At 55.5% G+C, this 26824-nt stretch overlaps 1 protein-coding gene across 1 annotated transcript in view; it reads left to right on the top strand.

Moving 5' to 3' along the window:
* Positions 1 to 5175: 5175 nt before the first annotated feature.
* EDAR (ectodysplasin A receptor) overlaps positions 5176 to 26824 on the top strand; it is a 54034-nt gene continuing 32385 nt past the window's right edge. The window contains exon 1 of the mRNA XM_057558110.1: positions 5176 to 5367. The gene's annotated coding sequence lies outside the window, so the exon portion shown is untranslated. The remainder of the gene's footprint in view (positions 5368 to 26824) is intronic.

The following is a 26824-nucleotide window of genomic DNA, read 5'->3' on the forward strand; positions in this document are numbered from 1 at the left end:
GGAGAAGGAAAGGAGGGAGGGGGAAGGAGAGAGGAGCCCCTGCCCCCAACCCCGCCCTTGGTCACCCAGGCTGCCCACCGGTGGGCGTTTCTCTCTTAGTCTCCTGATTTTCTGAGCCTGCGGGGCTTCTAACCTTTTGCAGTAGATAAGAGAGCTTATCTCCGTTTCCTAAGACAGCACATTTCTCCCCATTCCCACCCCAGGGAAATGTCAGTTACTAGTGGGGGCTGTCTTTCCACCACCAGTAAGTCTTACACTCACTCAAGATGCTGAGTCTGGTTTTAGATGTTTCAGATCCAAAGCTGTGGTAGGCTCTGCAGATGTAAATAACTGGGGGGAACAAAGGAGCTCAAGGAAGAAGTGAGGACAGAAATCAGAGGTGAGAGATGCTCTCCAAGGAGGTGAGAGGTGGAACCGAGTGTGGATTAACCCCCCAGGAGAGCGGAGAGAGAAGGGCCGGGAGAGACCCTCCAGCCCACCCTCTCCGCTCGGCCCCCTGCATCATCCCCCGGGCGGAAGCCACCCCCTGGCCTCCAACTCTGTCCCAAAGAGGATGCCCTAAGGTTGGACCATGACAGAGCTTTCCAAGCTTGAGCGAGCAGGGAAGTCACTTGGAACAGGAAGGTCACCTGGAGTAGGGAGGTCAGTGGGATCGAGGGAATAGATTAGAAAAGCGTCCAGGAGGTCAAACTGAAGGTGGGACCACACGGAGCTGCGAGGGCGCCTCACCTGGAGGAGAGCTGAGACAGAGCCTGGGCGCAGCTTGGCCAGCCGGGTGGGATCCCCATCAAAATTAACCCATTCGGGGTTTGCTGCCCACAGTTTCTGAGGAGTATGAGGGCATATCCCTGACAGGTGAAGAGGGAGGGCTGTAGAATTAAACGCCCCCAAGAACACGTAAGCCTCGTAAACTGATGATTCTTCTGCTTTCAGGTAAACTTCAAAACGTTCTCATAGGGACTTCCCTGGCAGTCCGGCGGTTAAGAGTCCGTGCTTCCACTGCAGGGGGCACGGGTTCGATCCCTGGTCAGGGGAACTAAGATCCTGCATGCTGTGTGGTGCGGCTGAAAAAAAGAAAATGTTCTCATAAATAAAATCCCATTAATAAACTTTGTTAAATATGACACAATGAACTGACAATTTTACATGTGTATACTATGGGCTCATATTCCCCATATGCTGAGAGTTTCCACTGATTACAGAGTGATTATTTCTTGGACCACTAACCCCATTTCCCCAAAGCCATGAATAATGGTAGAAATATGAATCTGTCTAATGGAAGAATGAATTTGTTGATTTTTAAACGAAGACATCAATATTCCACATTTCCAAGTTCAGTGTTTCCCCCCTCTGTTAATTTTTCTGATGCAGTGCAAATAGGTTTTATAAGACTCCTGTGGTTTCCTTTATTAAAAAAGCACACTGATCTGTGCTACAGAGCTGAGTGACAATATTACAGGTCATGAAAAACATTTAGCATTTTGAACATTTGTGCTATTTAAGCTCCCAAGGTCATTCACAGGAGGATCAATTTCAATTACATTTCAATTTACCGCTGACATCATGGGGAGAGGGCATCACATCGTGAGAAGGGGAACACAGGGAGCTAAGAGCACGGATGGACGCTCACCTTTGCCCCCTCCCAGCCCTAATCGGAGCCTCCTCTCCACCCAGGTCTGCGTCCCCCTCCCTGGAGAGGGTTCCTTTGTAAGAAGCAGTGTCCAGGGTACAAATCCTGGGCAAACAGGGAGTAAAGAGAAGCCAGACGTTTTTTTCTGTATTAGCAGCACGTGTTGGCGTGGCCAAGTTCAGTCAAATAAACGCAGAACCTCATTGCTGGGGATAAAAGCAGGTGAAGCCCACCTTGTTCACTCTGCCTTTGACCTGGAGCAGCCCCTCTCGTTCTGCGCCGGGGTGGGGAGGGGGTGGGAGGTGGGGTCACACCGCAGGCAGGCCGGCTGCTCACTTAGCATCTCCCCTCCCGCCTCCAGCTGGCAGGTGCCCCCCGGGCTCGGTCTCTCTGCTTCTCACCCTGCCAGGACAGAGGCTGCTCCCCTCCTGAAATAAGCCCATCATCTTTCATCAGGATAAACTCAGTATAAAATCCAATCCCTCCCCTGGCGCACGGTGCCCGCTCCCTCCGAGCCCGGCTCAGCCCTCTCGGGTCGGCTCCCCGCTTCTCCCCATGTCCCAGGCACGCCGGGGTCCTCTCCCCATGGGGCTGCGGCACAGCCCTGCTCCACCCGAACACCTCTCTGCCTTGCCCTGCAAGACTCTGTCCTTCCCTCTCAGAACCAGCCAACCCCCTGTATCGGCCAGAGGCCACCTCCTGGGCTCTCTTCCCCGTCTCGGCGGCCTGCCTGTCCCCTTCGTATCACCTCACTCCACTCTGATATTTCAGGCATCTGTTTGTAAGCCGGGGCCCTCGTCAGGATCTGCACTTTTAGGAAGACATGGTGAACGCTTAAATCATGAATATTTGTTTTCCTGCCTTTTCTGTCCACGGAGCCATGACAAGCACGGGCGGCCGGGCTCTCAGGAGGACAGGTCTGGCACCCTGGCCACTAGCAGCTCCAGGGAACGGGGAGGGGCTGGGCCAGGACGGGCCTGAGAAGCCAGCTGTCCGGTCCGCTCCATTTCTGCACAGTCTCCGAGCTGCCAATTCCACACCACAGACGTAGCTTTGGTCATTTTACTCTGAATAACTTATCACTGAGCACCCACGTGGGCATAAAAACATGTTATCCAATACGCATAACTTGAGTAGTAACTCTAATTTATGCAGCATCATTTACTGGAAGGAACTTGGGGATAAACTCTGTTTGTAGGTAACCAGAAGGACACTTGCTGGGGAGTCGTTACAACAGATAAAGGCAGGTAACGTAGGGGGTCAGCTCCAGGAAAGGAGCTTCCTGGATTGGCGTGTTTGGTCCGATGCCACCTTTTCAGACAGTAATTAGACAGCAGGAAACTGTCACCAGCAAACAATAACAATCCCGCCCACACAGCCCAGGTGTCCTCCACCCCAGCCTGCTTATCACCTCCAGAAAGTATATTTCGGTTCCTTGGTACCTCGATGGCCCTGCCTCTACCGAGTGTAGACACCTCCAGGCCGATTCCTCCTGGTGGTACCCAGCACCTCTCGTCGTGCCCGCTTCCTGGGGGTTCTCCGTAGGGATTCGCTGAATGAGTACGTGACACGTGAACACATCAACACAGAAGATGCCGTTTTGATGGAATGAGTGTGTATGCAGAGTCTCTCCCTGCTCACCCAGCAGGAGCCTGGTGTTAGGACACAGAGACTGAGCACCGATGACCAGGATGTGGGCAGTTGCACTCACTGGAAAGTATCCAATCTGCTGGGAGAGCGTCCCCCCCAACCTGGGCATGTTTCCTACGGGCACGGGAGTCCCACCGAATCTCTACGATCATGTGCAGAGGTGGGGTTGCCCTCAGCCCCTCTGCTGGGTCCCAGCCGGGCATCTGTGAACACTCGACAGTCGGGTGGGCGGGGGGGACAGGCAGGTCGGGGCTCAGGTACGAGTGTCCAGCACATCTCTGTTCTGCACAGACCCCGAGACCCATTCCCCCGACCGTGCTCTGCAATCTTGATTTACGTTCTTTTTTTCTTTTTTTAATGCTATTTTTAACCTTTTGCTGTTGCTGCCTCAGTCTTTCAGGAAAGTCAGAAAAACAGAAATCACATATCTTCAGATCTCCAAAGCCTTAAACGATGAAGATAAGCAATAATCTCACTTGTTTCTTTCCTTCTCTTAATCAATGAAATTACTTTGTACCTTCATTTTCATTGGACATGGTGGCATAATGTTCTAGATTTTTCAAAGAGAGGAAAAAACCTCTTTGGCTTCTACTGCAGCATCCATATTCTGTGCCCATTCTAATATTTCTCCTTTTTACCTCTCTTGCAGTACCAGTGTCGTCTCCTTTCGGTAAATTTTAAGTCACCATTTAATTTCCAGTAGAAAAAAAAACTTACACTGAAGATAATCTTCATCCTCAAACACACGTAACAAAACGAGTATGCCAGAAAGTCAAAATTATATGCAATAGAAATTCTAGATTAGCCCAGAATATGTAGTTCCCGTTCGTTTTCCTAGGTTCCTACATTAAAAATTTTAGTAATTGTAATTTATCACAAACCATCAGTTTGGGCTCAGCATGGGATGTGTAAAAGGAGCAAATTTCAACATTCAGGGTAAAATTCTCATTTAAACCTTGTCTGTCTGGATAATCGTTATGTTGGCAAATAAGTCGGACGAACTGGGATCTGTTCATCCTCAGAAAGGAGTAGATGCTGCACTCAGGACCCTCACCCAGTCCACACATTTCTGTTTCCCTCTAAGCTTTTCCTTTCTCACGTATGAAGTAAGATGCATGTATCTGGGCTGAGGAGGCCAGAGGAAAAGGAGGGGCTGGAAGGCGAGCTGGGAGGGGTCACCCCCGTGTGCGAGTGGGCTGGAGGTGGGAGGGCAGGAGACACTGCCTCCTTCTTAAGGATCACAGAACTTTGGAAAGCATTGATCAACCCTGAAAGGCAGGTCTTTTCAAAACGTTTGCTTCAAATGTCTTCCTCATCCCTCGTTTCATGGGGTGTATATTTGTCTAGAGTTTCTAGAGTGTGTATGGTTATCTGGAGTTATATGGGGTGTGTGTTATTTGGAGTGATTCGGCGTGTGTATGATGATCTGCAGTTGCATGGGGGTGTATGGGGGGGCGGGGGACAGGAGTGCAGTCCTGGTGACTCTGCCTGCAGCAGCTGTGGGGAGAGGAGGGCAGGACCGGGCAGGAGCAGTGAACGGCCATCTCGGTGGGGGCCCTTGGGTGCACACACTTTGATGAATGTGGTTTTAATGCTAATTTAGCTTTCTGGTGTTCCCGTGCCCAAAGGCTCCGGTTGTCCTGAGAGAAGCAAGACCCTTCACCCCCCGCTCCAAAGAAGGGAGTCAATGATTTTACAGATTCCACGGGTGTCTTTGGGCAGGAAGTCAGAGCCAGGCGCGAGGGGCGGTGGGGAGGCCCCTCCGCCCGCCGCCCCCTTCCCGGGCCCTGCGTCCAGTGCAGGGAGACGCCTCTAGATGGTGCAGGTGAGTCTGTGTGTGGAAGGCTCCAGGAGGTGCGGGAACAGTCAGGGAGGAGGCCCGGGAGCCCGGGAGCAGAGAGGAGTGGGCTGACAGCACGCAGGGCAGAGCCCGGGCAGCTCTGCCGGCCACCCGCCACTCCACACCTGCTCCCGGGACACGGCCGGCGGCCACCGGGGAACCCGGTGGCCCCGACAGGACGGAGCCTGGCTTTCTTCCCGGACCATCTTCTGCTGGGATTGGAAACGGATCCCCCAGTGGGGTCCAGGTAAGCCTTGTCCTTCCCTCTTGGTTTCCTGAGCTCTTGGGCTGTGGATGAGACAGAGATGTCACTGCCGGGAGACAGCCCGGGTGCATTTTTGAAATGCGTGTCATTTTTAGGTTGCGTTTGAACAAGCTTTCCCGGTTACTGTACGTCTGCGCTACTGGTTCTAAGACCTGAGATTGTTCTTTGTTTTCAGGAAAACAGCAGAAACCCCGTTTTGCTCTGGGCTGTGCATCTGGCGAAGGAGCCATACTCTGTGTGCCCAGCGGGCTTGGGATCTCGGCTACTGAGACGCCAGGGTCTCCAGGAGCCTGAAAGTTTGCTTCCTGGGGAGGCAAGCAGCGGCTGGGGTCCCACCCCGGGTCCCCTGAGCCACCTTCCCTTCAAGACTGAGGCCGAGGTTATGGCCGCCGTGTTTTTGGGGTGCGGGGGACAGAGAGTGAGCGGGTGAGGATGCACGTCTGGTGGCTTCAGCTCTCACTTCAGCCAGGAGTTTCCACTCGATGCCCTGACAGATCAGGGGCGGCTTGGGTTCCGGCACCAGAGCGGCTGATTCCCCATCTCCCCGCCGTAACTGCACCTGCTCCGTGGAGGCTGGAGGTGTTAGGGGAGCGGGGACAGCGGTGAGGGTCCAAGAGGGACGTTAAAGCCATAAGGAGTGGAGTGAGTTGATACATCAGCAGAGAGGAAGCCCCGTCCGTCCATCAGGGGAGCTTGATGGAGTTGGAGAGACTTGGGATAGGAGGTGACAGCTGACAAACGGGGTGGGGAGGGGCTGAGGAAGCCCGGCCTCTCCTGCCCTGAGGTTCTGAAGTCTGAAGTCGCACAGTGAGACATTCTCTAACCGCGAGTGAAACTGCAGCTAATTCAAAATATTTAAGAGGTAAAAATCCATCATGAGCTAAAGGAGAAAAGGGATCAATTCAAATAACAGAAATATTTCCCACCCAATTTAATGCGCTGAGATTTCTAAGCCTTAAAACCTTCCAAGTTACGTCTCAACAGAGTCCACCATAAAGAGAGCAACTCAGCAAAGCTGGGGAATGAGCATTAGTCCCGACGGCTGCCCCGTGTCCCTTGTCACTGGAGGAGAGGATGGGGGCCCTGCCTGGGCTTGGTCAGCTGGGGTCTCTCTGTGCCTAACCCCCCCCCCCCCAACCCCGCCAAGTGAGCCAGGCTATGACAAGGGAGAATTCTCTGACAGCACATTTGGAGGGTAATCCTGGAAGCACATGTCTTTGGGAGGAAAGAGTCAATAAAATTTCCCTGAAATGTTTGATTTTCACCCTCTGGCTACTATCCAGTTTCTGAAAGTAAACAGGGTTTTCATGTTGCGGCATGTTTGTATTTGTGGAGCTCAGACGTGGGGGCTTGTCCTCCTCCTTGGGTGTCACTGTGTCCCGCGCCTCGTGCAGCCCCACCATGCTCAGACCTGGCCTGTCCCCCACGTCACGGGGTGCAAAGCCCACTGACTCTTTTAACTGGGGTGCATCCTCCCATCAAAGTTGCTGAGGTCCCAAAGGACCACAGATGAAAGCCAGGTCACCCGAGTCTTCTTTCTGACTTTTGTGGCTTCCAAAAAATGAAGTTCATTCTCAGGCAAATGCCCAGGAACCCAACTTCAAAGACTCCGGTAAACCTGAAATTCAAACACAGAAGCTGTAAAGAGGATGGCGCTTTGGAAGCCAGCCCGGTGATGAAATGTTCACCCCGCCGTCTCCCTCCTGGCCCCCCGGGTCCTGCCTGCACACCTCCCTGCAGCTCTCCCCCGGCCCTGGTTTCCTCAGTTATCCCCGCGGACACCTGCCTGCTCGTTGCTTTGACACTGTTCTCGGCTCTGCCTAGGTAATTCCGCCCACCAAGAGCATCGTTAATTAACTTGCATTAAGCTCACTTAGCACATTAGATCCACTAGGAAATGAAGGCCGAGGCTCCCCGTCATGGCCGAGGTTGCTGTCCCCAGTGAACTCACATGCACGGGTGGGACTTGTATTCAATCTCAGATTACTTCCCCCGGAATAAAGCAAGCGACGATGAGCTGACACCCGGGCCCTTAGCCTCTGCCCTTCGTTTCTATGGCACTTTACATGTTCATGCTTGTCTTCCCTGCTTTTCAAATAAGGGGGTCGGGCCCTAGAAAGGGGGAGGGACTTGTCCATGGCCACAGCACAGGCGGCGATGCGACAGCAGCCGTGGCTGACGAGCGTGGAGCACCGGGCGACCAGACTCAGGCTGTGTCCCTCGAGGGCAGGAAGGGGAGCTGACACCAGACACTCAGTTGCTGCCTCTGTGGGGATGAGCAGAGAAAGTGCCAGGACCACCCCTCCCCCAGGTGCGACAGGTAGACCTCAGGTCCGGGGTCGTGTCAGCCTAGATGCCACACATGTCTCTGGGAGTCTCCCCGACAAAGGTTTGGTGGCAGAGGAAAGCGGGTGGAAAGGCGGCACTGCTGTTCGTCTACAGAGCAAATGGGTGACTGTGGGTGATTTCAGGCGGTTCAGTCTGATGCACTCGAGCAATGAAGAGAGATTTTCGCGGGGCCTTGGGGGTCAGGCCCGGCCTCTGCCAGCACAGACAGTGGGACCGCACTGCGTTTCTCTCCACTGTCTGTCCCAAGGGCAACAGGCGTTGTCCGGGGTGGGCGCCCCACGTGGTCGGAGCTCAGGAGAAGCGTGGCCAGGGTCTCGGGAGCAGGGTGGGCCTCACCCAACAGCGCTTGAGGGGTCCCACCCTCCAAGGCGGCTTTGGTGCCCCCCTCGAGCACGGAGGGCGCTCGGTGCACATATGTCCGGGTGGTAGGTGGGATCCATCATGTCAGAGAAAGGTCGCCGGCCATTCTAATCACACCATGGGGTCAAGGGGCCCAGGAACGGCCAATAGGCGGCCGATCCCATTGGAGCCAGCCCTCTGGGTGCAGAGATGCGGTACTCCAAGCCTGGCGCTCAGGTCATCCAAGGTGGGACAGGCACACGCCAGGACCCGCGGAAATGCCCAGAGCTCTGGCACATGGTTCTCGCAGAACTAACTACCAGGAGGCCTTCCTCCGTCTCCGGCAGATGGGTCACTAGGTGTGTCCAGTGGGGAGGTGGAGACAAGCCTTCCCCGGGGAGACGCACTTGCAGTGAGAAGGCGGCCGTGCCCCCCGGCCAGCTTGGTCCTCCAGACGCTCTCAGGCGGTGAGTCAGGCCGGGCCCCTCACTGGGCAGGGAGGGGCCCTGCTGGCAAGTCCCTCTCCCCACGGACTCAGCAGCCCCCGCCCGGCTGCCTTCACCGTGGCCGTGAGGGCCCCGTACTCGGAAGCCCAGCTCAGCTGCGGTGTTTCCAGATCCCTCAGGGTCGACACCTTTCAGAGGCTGGATACAGCAACTAAAAGGTGAGCCCAAACACTGAAATAAGATATTAGTCTCCCGAAAATCATAGGGAGAGAATTCTGCCAACAGCACCTTCATCCTGGCATAAAGCACTTTCTCAGGATGTGAAGACAGGCACGCGAATCCAGATTACAAATGCAAACCGAGAGGCCACCGTTTGACAGCTATCGGGCTAAATCTTTTCTGCTAAAATGTCCGTGTTGCCATATTTCCAGTTCCATATTTCTTTTTTTTTTTTTTTTTTTAAAGGATTTTCTTATTTATTTATTTATTTATTTATTTATTTTTGGCTGTGTTGGGTCTTCGGTTCGTGCGAGGGCTTTCTCCAGTTGCGGCAAGCGGGGGCCACTCTTCATCGCGGTGCGGGGACCGCTCTTCATCGCGGTGCGCGTGCCTTTCTCTATCGCGGCCCCTCCCGTCGCGGGGCACAGGCTCCAGACGCGCAGGCTCAGCAATTGTGGCTCACGGGCCCAGCTGCTCCGTGGCATGTGGGATCTTCCCAGACCAGGGCTCGAACCCGTGTCCCCTGCATTAGCAGGCAGACTCTCAACCACTGCGCCACCAGGGAAGCCCCCAGTTCCATATTTCTTAAACTTTGTGCCCGGGAGAGAGAAGAAGGTAGGATTTCATGGTGGGTTTAATGTATGTTTAATGTTCACTCATTCATCCAAGTCTTTTCTGAGCATCCGCTGCACGGTAGGCACTGCCCTGGGACCCGGGGGCGGTGGGGAAACGCCCCTACTTTGTTTGGGGCACTTGCCTTCTAGTGAGGACAGAGGATCCACAGTCCAGAGACATGAATGACACTCCCGTAAACCCAGTGCCAGGAAGAAATATGCGGGTGCGCGGAGAAGTGCCTGGGTGAGAGTGAGGGGCGTCCTGAGAAGTGGAATCTGAGGGGTGGCCAAGGAAAGCCCGGGTGGGGTGGACCCGAGACGCCCCACCCCAGCTGGAGGGCAGTGTCGCTACAGCAGAAGGAAGGCGGGGTGAACAGGAGGAGGTGAGAGAGGAGACCAGGGATGGAGTGAGCAGAGCTGGAGGCCATGGTGAGGAGTCTGGGTTTCAGCGAGGACGGTGGGAAGGCAAACAAAACAGTGACTCAGGGCTGCCCGTGTCATTCTGGGACCGTCAGTGCCCACAGCAAGACCAGGTGGTATATTTTGAAATCCACCCGCCCCCCCCCACCCCCCACCCCACCTTGAGTCAGTCTGTAGGAGCTTCTTTCTGAGAGCGCTGCTGGGGCTGAAGGGGCAGGATGGCCGCTGGGGCTGGAGGGTGGGAGTCGGGCAGTAGGGGCAGTTGGGTTTTCAACTCGACATCTGCTCTCTTTGCAATGAACAATGACAGAGGGACCCTTTCTGAGAAAACTTTTAAAGACTCCAACTTGAAACATGCTTCCATTTTTTTTTTTCACGTAAACTGCTCGTTTATTAGCACTGGTAGCTTATATTTTTAAAAGGCTCAAACTGGAAAGGAAACACTTAAGGTTCTTGTAGAGTCAGACGTGGCCCTCCACCCCTTTGCAGCCCTGCTAGATACTCCCGCAGTCAGCCCCGGGGCCCTCGTCAGCTCCACTCCCCAGGTCTCACCTGGAGAGATGGAGACGTGCTTCCCAGCACTGGGAGAGATGGAGTTGGATGGACAGAGCACTGCCCTGATGGTTCAATTCAGAAACCTCTCCTTCCAGGTGAGCTGTTAGGGAACTGAGTTAGGGATCGGTTTAGCACCCGGCTGGCAAGTCAGAGCTGCCAACCGCAGATAGGGTTTTACGGTTTAATGGTTTGATTGAGGCCTGTGCTCTTGCCTAACGAACAGCACATCTGGCCCAGAAAAACCCTGCGTTTTAAAACTATGGAGACGCGTTTTCTTAAATGCACGTCAGGACTCTCAAAGTCCATTTTCTTTAAGATTCAGTTCTTAATAATGACTCAAAATGGCTGTTCACAAAACTTCCTGCCCGTAATGAAGAAAATCCATCAGAATGTACACTTTGGGGCTACTTAGATGCTGCATCCTCTGCAGAAAGCCAGCCTCTCCAAGAAGTGCAGCCCAGAGTGGGCAGCGGCCGCTGGGTGCAGGGTGGCATGTGTAAACGGCACATTTGCACAGTGTGGTTTTCTCTGATGGGTTCCTTTATGGGAGATAAAATGTCCAGTAAGTGTCACTCAAGTTCAGCAGAACCTCTTTTAAAGTTTAGCTCGTTCTTAGAGGGATTTGGAGAGAGAGACCTGTGTGAACACACAGCAGGCATCTGATCTACCCAGTGCCCTCCAGCAGGGCCAGCCCTGTCCCCACGACCCCTGAGGTCCGAGCAAATGCCTTGGTGCCCTGTTAGCTCTCATTTAAGTTATTTTGCTCCCCGTTTTACGGCCGGAGGAAACCAAGGCAGGGATGTCCCAGTGACTGGGGACACTCAGTTTTGAGTCAACTCTCAACACTAAGAAACCAAACTTTCCCCCAAATTGCTGCCTGTTGGTTTCCAGCCTGAGCTTTCCACATGAAAATCATCGTCCAAAGAGACCACACGCAGCTCTCGCCCCTGACTTCTTCGACTGGCTGGGGCGTGGGGCGACGGTGCTTGAGAACATTACCCTGATGGCTTTCCCAGTTGTTGTTTTGAAGGCAAATATTTATTCTGTGAAGACTGCAAAAGTCAGAACAGTAGAATGTTGGCCTCTCCTTATGTTTACAGAATCAACAGAATCGAGACAACCACAAATGTGCGTCCTTGTTCCCTAAGGAACCGCCCGTTTGCCTCCTGTGGCACCAATTAAATAAAAGTGAGGCCTCTGGAGATGCAGGCCTCCGTCAGGCCGAACATCCTTCTGCCTGCCTTCTGGTTCTCAACAGTGGCCTGGTCAGTGCATCTCGGGCTGTCCTTCCTGTTTACCTGAAGAACACTCCTCAGGGCTTCTCCGGAGGCTTTCTTTATGCTCTGATTCTTGCTCAAGGTTTTGTAAGAGGATCTAAAAGAAATAGAAGGCCTGACCTCTGCTCTCATGGCCCACAGAACGGAAAGGAAGAAGCAGGACAGACAGCCTCACAGTCACACAAACAAGGGGACAGAGTCCTCTGGGGACGGGACAGCAGTGCCCACCACCCGCCCTGCACTTTGTCTGTGCCCTCTCTGAGGACGGGGGGCTCCCTCAGGTCTGTAGCAGGTGCCTGGCACACAGGAGGTGCCCAATAAATGTTTACATAAACCAGCCTTTGTGGACACTGATTGCCTTCCAATGTTTTCCTTTCGTTTACTCTGCTTAACAATCCGTGAAATGGGTCACCGTCACTCCTCGCAGACACGCAGTGGAGGCTCAGGGGTCAGTGAGGCCCAGGAGCTTGTCCTGCCAAGTGGCGGCACTCCCACACGGGCCGCTTGACCCTGGTGTCCTCCCTGGGCTCCTCCAGAGGTCAGGTCTGGGATGGGGGGTGATGGCTGCTGCAGATTAGATCGAAGTTTAACTTTATATCATAACCATTTCAGGGGCGGGGAGATTTGGAGGGATGTCTAAAGCCCCAGCGACGCTGAGTTCCAGGTCCCTTGGCAGCCGCTCCTGCCGGCCAGGCCCCAGCGCCCGAGCGCGTGTGGTTTGGGGTGGGAGGACACGGGGAGCTTGAGCAGAAGACAGAACCTTCTCTTTCCAGAGCCAGGCAGCCTCCCTGTTCCCAGCGGCAGTGCCAGGACAGCAGGAGACCTGAGACCAGCCAGATCTACTCAACTCCAGAAGCCTCTCCTCTCCTCGGGGGTTGGGCTGGACGTGCCCCGCTGGGGTTGGAGCAGAGTGGGCACGGCCGTGGGAGGCAGCAGGGCTTGGGAAATGATGCTGGCGGGGCGGAGAGGGAGGTGGGTAGGAGCACAGCCTGTGTGTCCGCTGGATGGGAGCCCACGTCCTGCTCTGCGTGCTGGGGCTGGTACCCTGGACGGTCGTCACTGTAACGACTCCCAGTTCCCTGAGAAAGGACAGTAGTGCTAACTCCTGGGATTACTGAGCGGATGCCAGTGCGATGAGGTCAGCAAAGGACCGAGAACGGGGCGGGGGCTCCCTTAGCCCTGTCCGTACTAGGCGTGCCCTCGCGGGCTGAAGTTACTACAGCAGCCGGACCTCTGCTTCTCAATCATAACTTTGGTTTCATTTACCCATGTCCATCTGAGATGTCTGTCTTTCCCCGGAAGAGCCTGTCAATCTGTCCCGGCTCCAGAAAGCCACTGGGACCCTGCAGTGACAGGGCCGGGTCTGCGAGCCCCACGGAGCACGGCGCCTGGCCTGCTAACCCCCGTCCACCCAGTGGCACCCTGACCACACTCCAGCCACGCCGCCTCCGCTGCCCCTCCTCCCCCGCCCAGCACACACAAGCCGCAGGCGCTGCATCCGCTCTTCCTCCTGCCCTGGGCTCTCACCCAGGACGTCTGTGCCGCCTCCACCCCTCAGGTCTCCTTGTCACAGAAACCCTCCCTGGCCGCACTCTGTATAAACAGCAGCTCCGACCCCAAGACTCCTGTGTAAGGCCTTGCTCACACCATGTCGTGTAAATGTGCCCGTCTGTGTGTGAGCCCAGACTGGGCAGGCGATCAGTGAGTCTGTGTGGAGATGCGGATCGCAGCAGGGACCGGGGTGGGCACCCTGCCACCGCCAGAGAGGGGGCTTCCTCCCGGGTCCTCAGGGCCTCCCGGGGAGGTTGCAGATGTGACTCTCCTGAGCCCCCAGGTCTGTCTGGAATCAGTGAAGCACGTCGGGGAGGGGACTGAACGAGCTGAAGTTAAAGAACAACCAGGAGACGGACCGGCTGGGCTTCAGGCAGAGGACAAGGGGCAGCGGGTGGCCCCCCAGGCCCACCCCTCGGAGCCCCCAGCACCGGGCCCCATGTCACAGGCGCCCGGGGCACACGCACTGGACACCGGGCCGGGGAGGAGGGTCGCCGCAGCCCCGTGCCCACGCCCGCCACCTGTCCGCCGTCGGGAAACGGGGTCAGAGTGAGGAAACGCCACTCCGGGACCAGTCGTTCTCAGGGCAAGAGCTGCACTTCTCCCCAGACAGTCCTCGCGCTGACCATCACTGCCCGAGACCCTCGGGTCCTCCGGTTGTCCGCTCTCGCCTCGTAATTAATCTCACCCCCGTGGGAGGCAGGAGGGCTCTCCCTCCCCGCAGCCCTGCCGCTGACTGACATCATCTCCCCGCCCAGGCTCTCTCCCTCCGTCCCTCCCCTTGCTCCTCTCCTCACTCACGGCGTTTTGGACAAACAGCTTGTCTGAACTGTGCAACTCTGGCCTCAGAATTCTGGTGGGAGGGGTGTCTTACAGTCTCTGTTCCTGGGGTGCCACAGGTAGGGTGCATGTGTGTGAAATGCAAAAACAAACAGCTTGGGATGAGGCTGGGACCAGTCTGGGGAGGTGGGGGGAATGAGGGCCCAGGGCAGCCTCCTGTGGCCCTAGCAAAGAGGGCAGAGGTTTGCCAAACTCAGGCGGCAAGTCTGGCTCTCAGCACCCCAAGCTGGATGGCAGCTTAACCAACAGCCAGAGAGGTCTGTCCTGGGCATGAGTTTGATACTCAGGGAGGAGGACGAAGAAATGCTTTGGGGGTGGGGACAGGAGCCTTCGTATCCCTGGATGGCTGAGCATCTAGGAGTTTCAGGTGAATCTCGTTTTCTTCATCACTGAGCATTTTGGAGTTGGCACTTCTTGGCTGTGGGAAGTAGCAGACACCTGAGCCCCCCTGGAGATGTAATGTCTGCTCCTTACACACCCCTGCCCCTGCAAGAACTCCTGAGGGTTAATGGTTTCCTCTTGGAAAGCTTTCAAATTGTGTTCATTTGCGTTTACATGATCTGCTTCCTTCAGCTCTGTGTGTGGATTATTCTCCAGTTGGGTTTAATTTAACCAAGTTTGCAGCTGTGCTAACAAATTCACCGATGCCCCCCTGCTTTCAAATGGCTTTTTCTGACTTTTTTCTGGCTTTACTTCAAGACCGACTCCACACTGAAACGCGCCAGCATCGGGACTGTCTGCTTGGAGTACCTACTTCTTCAAAACCCATTTCCTGTGACTGAGCTTCGCTGTGTCTCTGATTCTAACAAGTTAGTTTAATATTTTAATGGTCAAAATTAATGATTTATAAAAATCACTGTTAAAAACAAACCAAAAATGCACCTTCTCTAAAGCTGTCAGCTTCAGCCTCTAGCAGGAGGGTCTGCGTGTTTCCTAAACATGAGGGTCCCTTGCAGGCCTGCTCGTCACAAACACACTGTGAAACTCTGAATCTTTAAGAAAATATCACAAACATGCAGATGTGCAAAGACACCCGAAGCTGCCAAGTTTAATCTTTTTGTGATTTTTTAAATGAGCTCGTTGTATTTAATTAGACTTAGGAGAGACCAGGCCACCTGGTAAGAAGGTGATTATTAGGAACCACAGAGATTTAAGGGGCGTTTTGGGCCTGAGTGTCACGTGAGCCTTTAAAACACTCCTCCTAAACCCTGCCTGGATCCGTTTGTACTTCAAAGACCAGTAAGCTGTTTTTAGAAGACACTCGGCTCTTCTCAGAGCAGACAGAGCCCAGCAGGCTTCCCCTGGAGGTGAGGTCAGGACCCACACAGCCGCCCTCCTGCCCGGGCAGACCCTACGAAGAGAGAGATGCCTGTGCCCGGGAGAGGGGACTGAGCACCGCAGCCCAAGCTACAAGACGACGCTTGTTGGAGCTTGTCTGTTAAAAACAGGCTCCTTGAGACTGTGGGTCCAAAGATGCCATAAACCCTGTCGGTATAAGAATTCACTCCTGGGTTCATCGACAGTGTGATGTCTTGCTGTCTTGCATCTAATAAGGGCTAAGAAAGTGATGAGTTTGTGTGAGTGAGAGACTGAGCAAGAGAAGATAGTCTGCCTCTCGGCGGGAGCTCTCTCGGCCCAGGAAAGCCCTCCTGGCCTTTCACAAACACCGAAGGCCCCGCCGCTCTCGGCTCGGACGCCTCATGTTAACGAGGTGGTCTTCCCATGAAAAGGTAGTGTGTGTCTCAAAGTGGAGAAAGCACCGAGCCCGTCATAACATCTGGACTCATTTTCCTATTGAAAGAATGATCAGGAAGGGCAAGTTCTTCAAGAGCCAGAGGTGAAAGGCCACCGGGCCTCTCAGGGAGGCTCCGGGCAGAGCTCTGGGCCAGAGTCCAGGCCGCGTCTGTCCACCTTGGCTCGTCCACCTGGCAAACGCCAGGGCAGCCCCGCGAGTGACGGCGTCCACTTCCCGTCGAGGCACAGCTGCCCCCGCAGCGCGAGCTCCGTCCCCGGGGCAGTGACGGGCACGCCGGCCCCTTGGGCAGCCCCTCCCTGACCAGGTCCAGGTCCTGACGCCATCCTCGGATAAAGAACCAGGAACTCCCGGAGAAATGGCTCATCCCGGGGCGGAGCAGGGACCGCTCGGCGTAGTGAGGTGTGTCTGCATCCCGGGGGGGGTCCTGGGACAGAAAGGGGACGCTAGGGAAAAGCCAAGGAGATCTGATCAAGTGTGGACGTTAGTAATAACCACGATGCACCCGTATAGGCTCAGCGGTTGAGAAAACGTTTCCTACTAACGTAAGATCTTAACAAAAGGGAATCTAGCTGTGAGGCACCTCCCAGCTCTGCACTGTATTTGCAACTTTCCCAGAGATCTAAAACTGTTCTACGGTAAGAAGTTTGTTTTAGTAAAAACCCCTTGTTTAGACTCAGTTCCGTCCTCTGCTCCTGAGCCATCTTCCAGCATCGGGTCCTGGGCCGTGTCCAGCGGGAGGGCCTGGAAGTCGGAAGAGACCTGGAACCAGACCTCCTGCGTCCAGGCCCTGCTCCTCGCTCTCAGTCCCTCGGTTTCCTCCTCTGTAAACGGGGGTAACAGCTGCCGGCGTGGGCGCCGCATGACTCACGCGTGGCGAGTGTTGTGTGTGCCATGCGTGTCGCTGTAGCCCCTCCTTACTACCCGCTGGCCCCCAGTCGTTGCTTGTCACCTTGCAGCTCAGGAAGAGGGTGGCTCTCCTGTCGCTTTGCACGCCTGCCCCCTGGCGTCACCTAAAACTCTGGGGCCGCTGGCCTCTGTGGGAGCAGATTGGGTGGGATGGAGGACCCGGGGTCCTTCCCTGCAGGACAGTCGGACGGCCGCTGTCTTACCACGACCATGAAGGGCAGTCAAGCTTGTGGCTCCAAGGAGGACAGTCCCCAGTGTTGGGGGTCAGTGCGGGGCTGTGAACAGCGATACTTACGTGTGCAGCCGGGACTCCCGACAGGCCCTCCAGAAACGCACCCTCACTTTCCTCCCTGGGCAGGTGGGTCCAGGAGCCACTGGTTGCAGGCTGGACCGGCCAGCGCCTACTCACTGCTGGGACTCAGGCCTCGAAAACCCTGGAGGCTGAGCCCTGGCCAGCCTGGAGGACCATCCGGCATCTAGCGGCCTATTTGCACTAAAGGCAGGGAGGTGCATTATAAACACTTGGTGAAGCACCCTCGTAGGAAATACTTTAGATTTGGGGTGCAGGTTGCCGTGTTCTGGGCACGTCTCGGCAGAAAGTTCTAGAAGAAAATTCAAGAAGGCCAAGGGGAGAATAGCCAGGTGGGGCGGGTAGAGCACAGATGCAGGAAGAGGCACGGAGATACAGGAGCCCGCCATGCCCGAGGCCGCCCTCTGGGTCTCTGCGACTCCGTTCTGGGCCAACCCCTGCTGATCATTAGCAAGTCATCTGGGCAGCGCTATTTGTTTGTTTTCAATTTAGCCAAGTTCTCACTCTGGTGCCGCCACAGCCATAGCTCCGAGAGGCAGAGCAGGGAAAATCCACCCACCTCGTTCAGACTCTGGTTTGGCAACACTCGGCCTGTGGGCCAGACGCCCTGTTTCTGAACCAAGCCCACATCCTCTTTGGCTGGGCTGCTCCCGGGCCCGGCGGGCTGGGAAGGGCAGTGGCTGCAAGGCTGATGCGCACACCAGCCAGGAGGGCTGGGCGGCCGCCTCTTCAGCCATCACACCCGTGAGCCGTGCAAATAAATACAGCAAAAATAGGATGGGGGGAAATGGGTCATTTCGAATGAGGTCTTGGAGAAACAGAACCTGACTGTGTATCTAAAAAGGTGGGGTGGGGTTGGGACCGCAGCAGAGAGAGGCGCAAAGCAGAGGAGGGGAAACTTCACACTGACGTTGTCTTTGACCCAGCAATGCCAAGGGAGGGGGCTGAGTCCCACGGGCTCATTTCTCCGAGGTGGTGCCTGGTCACCGGGATGAAGCAGATGCTGCCCTTCACTGGGCACGTGGGGTCCAGCTGTCGGGGGCTGAAACCACGGCTCCTGTAAACTGAGCGTAAACAGTGATTCCTTCAGCTCATGGATGAGGACCTGCAAGGCAGCAAAGCTGCTTCCAGGAGCATCTGAGGAACTGGATACTTAGAGGCGGTTTTTCAAGGATGTTAGGATAATAAAACAGCTAAGGTCCTGCAGAGCCATGAACTTATCATCTTTGGGGTTATCTTTTCTACGAGGCCAAAATCCGCCCTTCAGATGCCTGGGCTTCCCTTTGGTGCAGCAAAGCCTGGGCCCCCTTCCCTCGGGCCCCCGGGGGGCCGTGCTGTCCTTTCAGGGCCCTCATTTCCCAGGTTGGGTAGTTTTCTGAGTCCGGGTCAAGCTTCAGCCCCGGGTGACGAGGGTGCGCGCAGTAGCCAGAGGACAAGCCAGCCTTGGACCAGGAGGCGGAGGCTAGACCAGTGCCCACAGGGCTGCCGAGATGCCTACTCCCAGAATCCCGCCTGGGGGCAGCAAGGCTCAGGCGGAGATGGGAGGGGTCTTACTGGCCCTTCTGCTTCAACCCCCAACAAGCACAGGGGCTCCGTGGGGCCCTGTCCCCTCACTGATCCTCCAGGCCATGGCCGAGGAGAAGAAACCTCCCCACCGCAAACACGAGATGCTACAACCCCGGTTTTCAAAGTTTAAACAACCGAAATGATTTTGCACCATTAGGAAATAAATACTGCTTTTCCATCTTTGACATCCTGCTTTTTCCTCTCCACGTGTGTGAATATGTGTAATGTACGTAATAGCATGATAGGTATAGCGGGACTTCACATACATATTAGTCTTTTTTTTTAAAAAAAAAACCAAAGGCACATTTTGGCCAACCCAATTTTTTTTTTTAATTTTATTAATTAATTAAAATTTTTTTTTTAATTTATGGCTGTGCTGGGTCTTCGTTTCTGTGCGAGGGCTTTCTCTAGCTGTGGCAAGTGGGGGCCACGCTTCATCACGGTGCGCGGGCCTCTCACTATCGCGGCCTCTCTTGTTGTGGAGCACAGGCTCCAGACGCGCAGGCTCAGTAATTGTGGCTCATGGGCCTAGTTGCTCCGCGGCATGTGGGATCTTCCCAGACCAGGGCTCGAACCCGTGTCCCCTGAATTGGCAGGCGGATTCTCAACCACTACGCCACCAGGGAAGCCCCATATTAGTCTTTTTACTGTCGGGGACATGCCCCCGAGCAGAGCTTGGAGCCCTGGGTGAGAATCCACCCGCCCCAGGTGTCTGTGTGTATCTGAGTCACCTGGAGACCTAATCAAACAGCAGATTCTGGTTCAGCGGTGAAGCCAGGGTCAGGGGTGAGGGAGCTCCGCCCTGCTGACAGGGGATGATGGGGTGCTGGTCTGCGGACACGCGCCGAGCAGAGCACAGGCTCAGGCCCTAACCCGTAGGAAGCCGCTGGCCCAGAGGCCCACCTGGAGGTGGTGTGGCCCAAACACCGGCCGAGGGGGAGGCCAACCCCACTCCCCCACGGCTGGCGTAGGAACTGTTCGGGCACTTCAGGCTCTCCTGCATCTCAGGTTCAGTGCTCTTTAAAAAGCGGGTATTTAGATAATCACCCAGAACATCACGCTGCAGGGTCACCCACACCTGAGGAACCCAGACGGGGTCAAGTCCCCGACCCACCGCAGTTTAGTTGCTACGACCTGGCTCCCCACGTGTGACTGAGACCGACTGCAGCTCCGCCCCTACGCTGGTCCCCGAGAACCAGGTGAGACGGTCCCTGGGGGGCGCTTGGCACGATGCCCGGGGCCAGGCGGGGGGCTCTCCACCCGGACCCGAGACGGCCCCGCGCGCTGGGCTCAGGCCCGCATCCTCACACCCGCCCCGCGTCCATCCCCACGTGGGCGCGAGCACGGCCCTGCTCTGTGTCCAGATGTCCTGCACGTGCAGTGCACTGGGCTGGGGCGGGGGCCCTGAGGCGTCTCCTTCTCGCTCATCCGCAGGGTTTCCGTCCTTTGTCTCTGGGAAGTTGCCGCTCTGCTCACATTGTTCCTTGGGGAGAATTTTATCCTGAGGGCTCTTACTTTCCTTCTAAAAAATCCGCATATGAAACCCTCAAACAAACAGAGATACACAGGGAATCCCCTGGTGGTCCAGTGGTTAGGACTCAGCGCTTTCACTGCTGTGGCCCGGGTTCAGTCCCTGGTCGGGGAACTAAGATCCTGCAAGCCTTGCAGCGTGGAAGGAAAAGAGAAAGAGAAATCCACAGTCTAGTTTTACCCAGTGATTGTGTCCTCGGAAGCTTTGAGGGAAAGAGGGAAAGAAATTGGTCTGAAGTAAAATTGAGGCAATTGAAGGATCAAACTCAACAACTTCTTCTGCAGACACTTTCACCTGCAGCCTCAGCACCTAATCCTTTTCAACTTTTATAACCACCTTGTTTGGCAGAAAGATCAGGAAGTCACTTGTTGCACACAGGACGGTTAGAAGCCTCTTGGATAATAAAAAAGGATGAAAAGACAAGCAAGAAACCTGTAAACGCTAACTGGGAAGACCAGAGAGGAGCAGGCACCCCCTCCTGCCCTCCCATCCTGCAGACCCTCGAGCCCTTGTCCCCAGCACATTCATCGCAGCCTCGGGCAGCACAAAGCGCCGAGCAAAAGGAAATTCTACCTTTGATATTCTTAATTTTTTTTCCTGGTTTTCTCTGTGAAATATGAAGCCGCAACTGACTCCATCGCAGATGTACAGGATTGGCTGGTGTCCGCTCGGCCCCAGTGAAGGGGTTCTGCTTGGCGTCCCTCTGTGGCCCGATCCCGTTGGGGAGCTGCTGTCCTGCATGGGATCGGGGCCCCTTTCCAGGGGCCCGGGCTCCTGCTTGCAACCCCACACGCAGCTCGGGGGGAGGATGGACCACCCAGCACCTGCCCACAGGCAGAGCCCGCTGAGCTGAGGCCTTACGACAAAGCGCTGTGGCCAGGCGTCCTGGAGAGACGGGGTCCCTCTGTGGGACTGAGCCAGAGACGGCAGAGCTGAACTCCACTGTCCCGAGGTCAAGGCTCTGGCCCCGCGGGGACCTGGTGAGACGCCAGGCAGTGGACCCCCTGCGCCCCACAGGGTGTCACCCCAGGGGCCCAGCGGGGACAGGCCTCCAATGCCCTGCTCGTCCTGACGTCTGGAAGCTTGTTGTACAGCTCAGCCAACAAAACATGTTGACAACAGAGATAACAAAGACAGCCCTTGAGCAGCTAATAGAATGCGACGTGGAAACATCTTTGAGTTCTTGAAATTTAATACATGAGATGGAAGTGGGTGCAGAACAGACCAGGAGGAGAGGATTCTTCAAAGTCAGCCCGATCAGAACCCCTAGGCGTGCTAATGGCCCGACCGCCGTCCATCCAGGGCTTGGGTGATGATACATTTATTGTGCATGTTGGGTCCCAGGTGCAAATGGGGAGGTGTCCCTCACAGATAAGGGACCTGGGCCTGAATTTTATAGCCTAATTTCATTAGCACTGATCTGAGGCTGGTAGTACCTGGTTTTTCCAGTTTTCAGGAAATATACCTTTGCCTGGGGGTGGGTGGTGAGCGGGTACAGAAGACACGGGCTGGGGGAGGGCCAGTGCGGGGAGGGGCCAGGGAGGTGGGCTGTGAGACATGAAAGGCCCAATATTGAATTTCAGCTGTGATGTGATAAAACCCCAGGCCGGGCTCTCTTCACGTGCCAGCCAGCACCGGGAGCCGAAAGCCCGGGAAGGGCAGAGACTGCCCTCTGCAGCAGTGCCTGAGCGGAGGATGAAAGGGAGCACAGACAGCCCAAGGTAGGAGGGAAACCCAAGTCCCTCTGGGGCCTGCGGAGGTCGGGGAGACGGTCCGCAGGGCTGAAGCCCCCTAGGGTCTTGCTTGTTTGCAGTCTCTCTGGGACGTTTGTGGTTACTGAAGGACGGAACCATGACCTTGGGGACTCAGGGAAAACCACACCCCCAGACACAAATTTTAACTCTCTGGGGGAATATGAAATAAAGAGCAAGGTTTTAGGAAGTTAGTGTAAAACAAGCAGGTTGCGTAACTGAGGACAAAAAGCCTCAGATTGTTAAAAAATACATTTTCAAGTCTAAGCTGAACTTCGTAGGATTTAATTAGAATGAATGATGTACCCCTACTCTAAGCGTGTTTTTGCGAGGCTGCGTGGTGTGTAGAGTTGACTGCAGTTTGGGGGCTTTGATGGAGAAGGACTGGGTCTCCCGGGAGAAGCCTTTCCCCACCAGGGCGGGGACACTCCTGCATGGGCAGTGGGTTCACCTAACAAATGGCGTCGAAGCCAGCGTTTTGTGAGCTCTCGTCTGAAGTTACTTCAATGCTCTTGGCTTCCTAGAATTGGTTTGCTGTTTGCTGTTCCTTTTGCTCATAGAAACTTGGTTCTTTAAATAGGGGTCTCTTAGTTGTCAAAAAACGATCCTTGTTTCCATCACTGGTTACCGTGGGGTTTTTTTCCCAAAAGTGTCTGCCTTGCTGTTTAGAATATGAACTTTCATTTCCCATATTTTGGGTTTCACACTCCATTTAGGGGAAGGATGAGAGAAATGTTGGTGGGTTGGTCATGTGACCCGGGCATGGGGGTCACGTGACCTGGGCGTGCATCCAGCTGGGGCACAGACTCACTGAAGGCCCGCAGAAAAGTCCTGGACCACTCGGAGCCTCAGTTTCCTCGGGACTGAGCCTCACTGCCCATCCCACAGGGAGGTAGATGGCCACCTAGACAAGCCTAGATACTTAGAACATCTGAGAGGTGAGAGATTGAAGGGCCTTCTCTGTCCTGCCCGGTGGGGTCTCCACTAGCCACAAAGGACTGTATATTTAAAGTGATTAAAACTAGTTAACATTCAAGACACAGTTCCCCAGTCACACCAGCCGTACTCAAGGGCTTAGCGGCTGTGTGGACAGTGGCCGTCGTCCTGGATGAGGCCGGGCTCAGAAAGCAGTGGGGAGGTGAGTGTAGGACCAGCTGGGGCGGGAGCCGGGGCTGGACTCTGCTGGAGCCCGGCCCACAGATAGTCCAGAGAGCGCGGGCGTCCTTGCTTCCGCCTTCTGTCCACGTCTTTTCAGGTAGAACTGACAGAATGAAGGGACCCCGTTTGCAGGTGGCAGGTCAGGGCTAGGCACCCCCGTGAGACCCTCGGCCTGGGAATTGCCCTGCACTGGTCAGAACACCCGAAGAGCCCAGGTTCATTCTTCTGCTGAAATGGCAACTCACTCTTGCGGTTGACGGAGTGTTATAAAGAGTCTCTAGAAAGTTCTCTCATAGCTGTTCTGTACCACAACTCTGGGAGACACCCGACTACAAAGTTGTGAGATGAGACCATTGGGGTCAAGGGGACATGGGTCTCTCCATTATTTCTCACAACTGCATGTGAATCTACAGTTACCTCAGAACGAAAGGGTTAATTTTTTTGAATGTTTCCCCCTTGTAGTTCCTACAATGCAAGTCTTTTTAAAGTTAAGAATGTCTGCCCTGGGCACCCGAGGAGCAGATTGTGAATGACCTTTAAAAGCACATTGAATTTTTTCTCACAGCTCCTACAAACGTCCCCTTGACTAAACCTGGACTTCGTGAAGGTCTTTTTGCACTTTACATTTGCCCAAATTTCAAACAAGGACTCAGCGTAAAACTACTTGATGGCATTTCCCAAACTCTGAAGCGTCTCTGTGTGTGGGCCCCCACGATCTGAGTCAGGGCTGCGAGGGCCTGGAGCCCCTTCCGGGCTGGATGTGGGCCTGTGAGTGACCGGCGACCTTGACCGCCAGCAGAGCCACAGCATTTGGTTCCCTTTGATGGTTTGTTGCTGACGAAATCACTGCAGGAGCTAGGACATGGCAGCCCCTCCCCTCGGCGTCCCCGTGAGGCGCCTTCCTTATCCTAGATCAATGCCAGGGGTGTTGGTAGGTCTTCATCATAACCGTTACAGACCGAGGGTCTTGGAATTTGAATTCACTGTTTCTGCTCCGTCTCTTGGATGAGGTGGTGGCACGTGGCCTTGACGTGTGTGTGTGTGTGTGTGTGTGTGTGTGTGTGTGTGAGAGAGAGACATCATGCCGGGCCGGGGGTGGGGGTGGTGGGGCAGGGTGGTGGCCTTGGGTGGGAAGCCCTGGTTTGACTTCCTTCATCCCTTCCTGGTTGTGTGAACGTAGACAGTGACCTGACCTCTTTAATCCCCAGTTTATCAGTAAGATGCACACAATGAACCCACCTGTTTCATAAGATTTTCACGGGCAGTAACTTGGGTTAGGATTGGGGAGTTAGTGGCTCGTGGCGGGCAGGGCGCTGGTGGCCTCAGGAAGCCCGGAGGAGAGGCAGGGGTGGTCTGAACACGGCCCACGCGGCCCCTGGCAAGTTCACGTTCCCACCTGGTGTCTCCGTGGATTTCCCCTCTGCGCTTTACGGATAGAGTCTGCACAGGGAGACCATCTCTCCAGGGGTTTACCAAACTGCAGGACGCGGGGAGAGCCGGGGGTGGGAGGAAGGACCCAGCTTCTGGCCGCATTCCTCCCACCCCGCCCCCAGTTTCCTGGAACACAGCAGGGGTCCTTCTTACAAACAGCAACTTGGAAACGTAAGCGACGGCCCGGACACACGACACGGGGCTCCTGCCTCTGTCCTTTGGCAGCACGAGGACCCCTCACGCAGGCAGTGGCCTCACGCTCAGGCCAGAGCGGTTAAGAGCCACCCTTGCCGTGAACCTCCCTGCAACCCACCACCCACCTAAGCCTGAGCGGCCCAGGGCCCCTGCATGAGAACCGAGTTCATTCTGACCACAGGGCTTCGGGAAAGGAACAATTATAACCCCTCTGCCAGTAACAGTCACTTGGTGCGTCTGTACTTCTCAGAATCGCTGTAATCAGAAAGGCAGTTCCACCTTGGACGTGCAAATCTGATGTTTGTCCCCCAAGACCTTGGCTCGTCCCCCTCTGGGTCCCCCTGCTCCTTGCAGAGATTCCAGGTGAGGGCGGCCTGGGTGTAAGCTTGCACTCCGAGCGGGCCGGGTGAATCCTTCCCCCCCCTCCAGGTGAGGAGGGAAGGGCTGGGCGGGAAGGGCTGGGCAGGGCCTTTGCTTTTGCATCCTCTTCACTCTGCGTCTCCAGAGTCGAGTCGGGGCGGACCGGGCCTGGCAGTGGTCGCTGCTCTGCAGACTTTGCCCCACGCCCCGCTCCCACCCCCCTGCATCTCTTGGTCTCGGACCCAACAGTCCTGCCGCCAGGAGTGTTTTCTAAGGAAGAATCAGAGTCCCTCACACTGTGTGATTTGTATACGTTGTCGTCACATTGATGACAATAGTGGAAGACACTGGGATAAACACGAATGTCCAGCCAGGGGTTGGGTTACCTGCTCCTGGACCTGTGAGGTGGGATCCACGTCCTCAGCTGTGCTCCTGCTGACCGTGTCGTGACAGACGGAGATGCTGGTTAAATCATTAGGCAAAAAGGATACAACGTGCTGTATACAACATGACTCTCAATTCTATATGTATATAAAATGGAAGGAAATACATCAAAATCTCAATAATGTTTCGAAGAGTAGGACTCTAAGTGACTTTTAAGTTTCTTCTTCATACTTTTACATATTTGAAAACTTTCTACGAAGTTTTTATAGTCAGGAAATTATGAAAAAAACGGAACAAATGTCGGAGACCGAGGCCGGGTGATGAAGTAAGTCCCCATCCACCTTTCCTGAGGGGCCAGTGGAGGCGGAAGTGAGTCCCCCATCTGGCACCTCAGGCCCCACCCCCCCAAAAGCTCCGGAAAATATCTGTCCTTGATGGTCTTGTCTTGAGAACTTCTCTTCTGCACCGTTTGGGAGGATAACGTTTGACCACCATCCCCAGCGCCTATGACCTCAACCCACCCTCATTAAACATTCTGAGGTTCCGATCGCCTGCTTTGTTCAGTAAGTGTCACATCAGGTTCGAAAACCAGAGTTAGAACGTGGCGACCGTCGAACACAGGGCTGTCAGTTACCGCCGGAGAAACCGCCGCCGGGAGACGTGGTGCGCGTGTGGGCGGGGCTGAGCCAGGACTGCCCCTCGGAGCCCGGCCTGCTCGCGTGCGGTCGGTCGGGAGCCCCTCCCCGGAGCTGCCTTCCTCCCCGGTTGCTGGTGGGAGTTCCGTGCCCGTCCCCCCGGGGCAGTGTGTCCTCAGCTGCCAGCGCCTCCCTGAGGGCCTCGTGGAATCAGTTCACTCGTGGGTCACGACTCGCACCCTGCCCGGGACCGGGATGCAGTGTGTGCGGTTCCACGTGGCAGAGAGAAGTGCAGGCCGCAGGTGCCGACCGTGGGTAAGTCTCTTATTTCACTTAGACGCGCGCGTGCCGGTGTTTTACGAGGGGCCCGAGCCCCGGGGTGAAGGCCTGCGGGAAAGCCCGCGTCTCAGAGGGTGCGTCGTCCCCGTTTCCCTGCACCGTCTGTGCCAGGCTCTGCATGACCACGCAGGACATGGTGGGGGAGAGCCTGGCCTGGGCATCAAGACAGCCCGGTGGCCCGGCCACTGCCTCCGCTTCCAGGGCCACGTTCGCAGGGGCCCCTCGGCCCGGCGACTTCCTTGGAACCAGGGTCCCTTGAAAGCTTACAACTTGAGTCGTTTCATCCCAGAAAAGTGAGGTGCGGAGGGACGCAGCGTCAGGTTGTGACAATCGGGAGGCCCCCTCACGGGCCACAGGGTGACCCCTCGTCCGGCTCCTCTTGCCCGGGCCGGACCCCTCCTCCACGCCTCCTCCCTGTACTCTTTCCCCTCCGCCACGGGCGGTCTGGTGTCCACTTTCCAGACTTGCCTTCAGGGGCCGCTGCTGTAGCCCCTGCGTCACCAAACT

The sequence above is a fragment of the Balaenoptera acutorostrata genome, chromosome 12 (assembly GCF_949987535.1).
Source record: "Balaenoptera acutorostrata chromosome 12, mBalAcu1.1, whole genome shotgun sequence".
Taxonomy (NCBI): Eukaryota; Metazoa; Chordata; class Mammalia; order Artiodactyla; family Balaenopteridae; genus Balaenoptera; species Balaenoptera acutorostrata.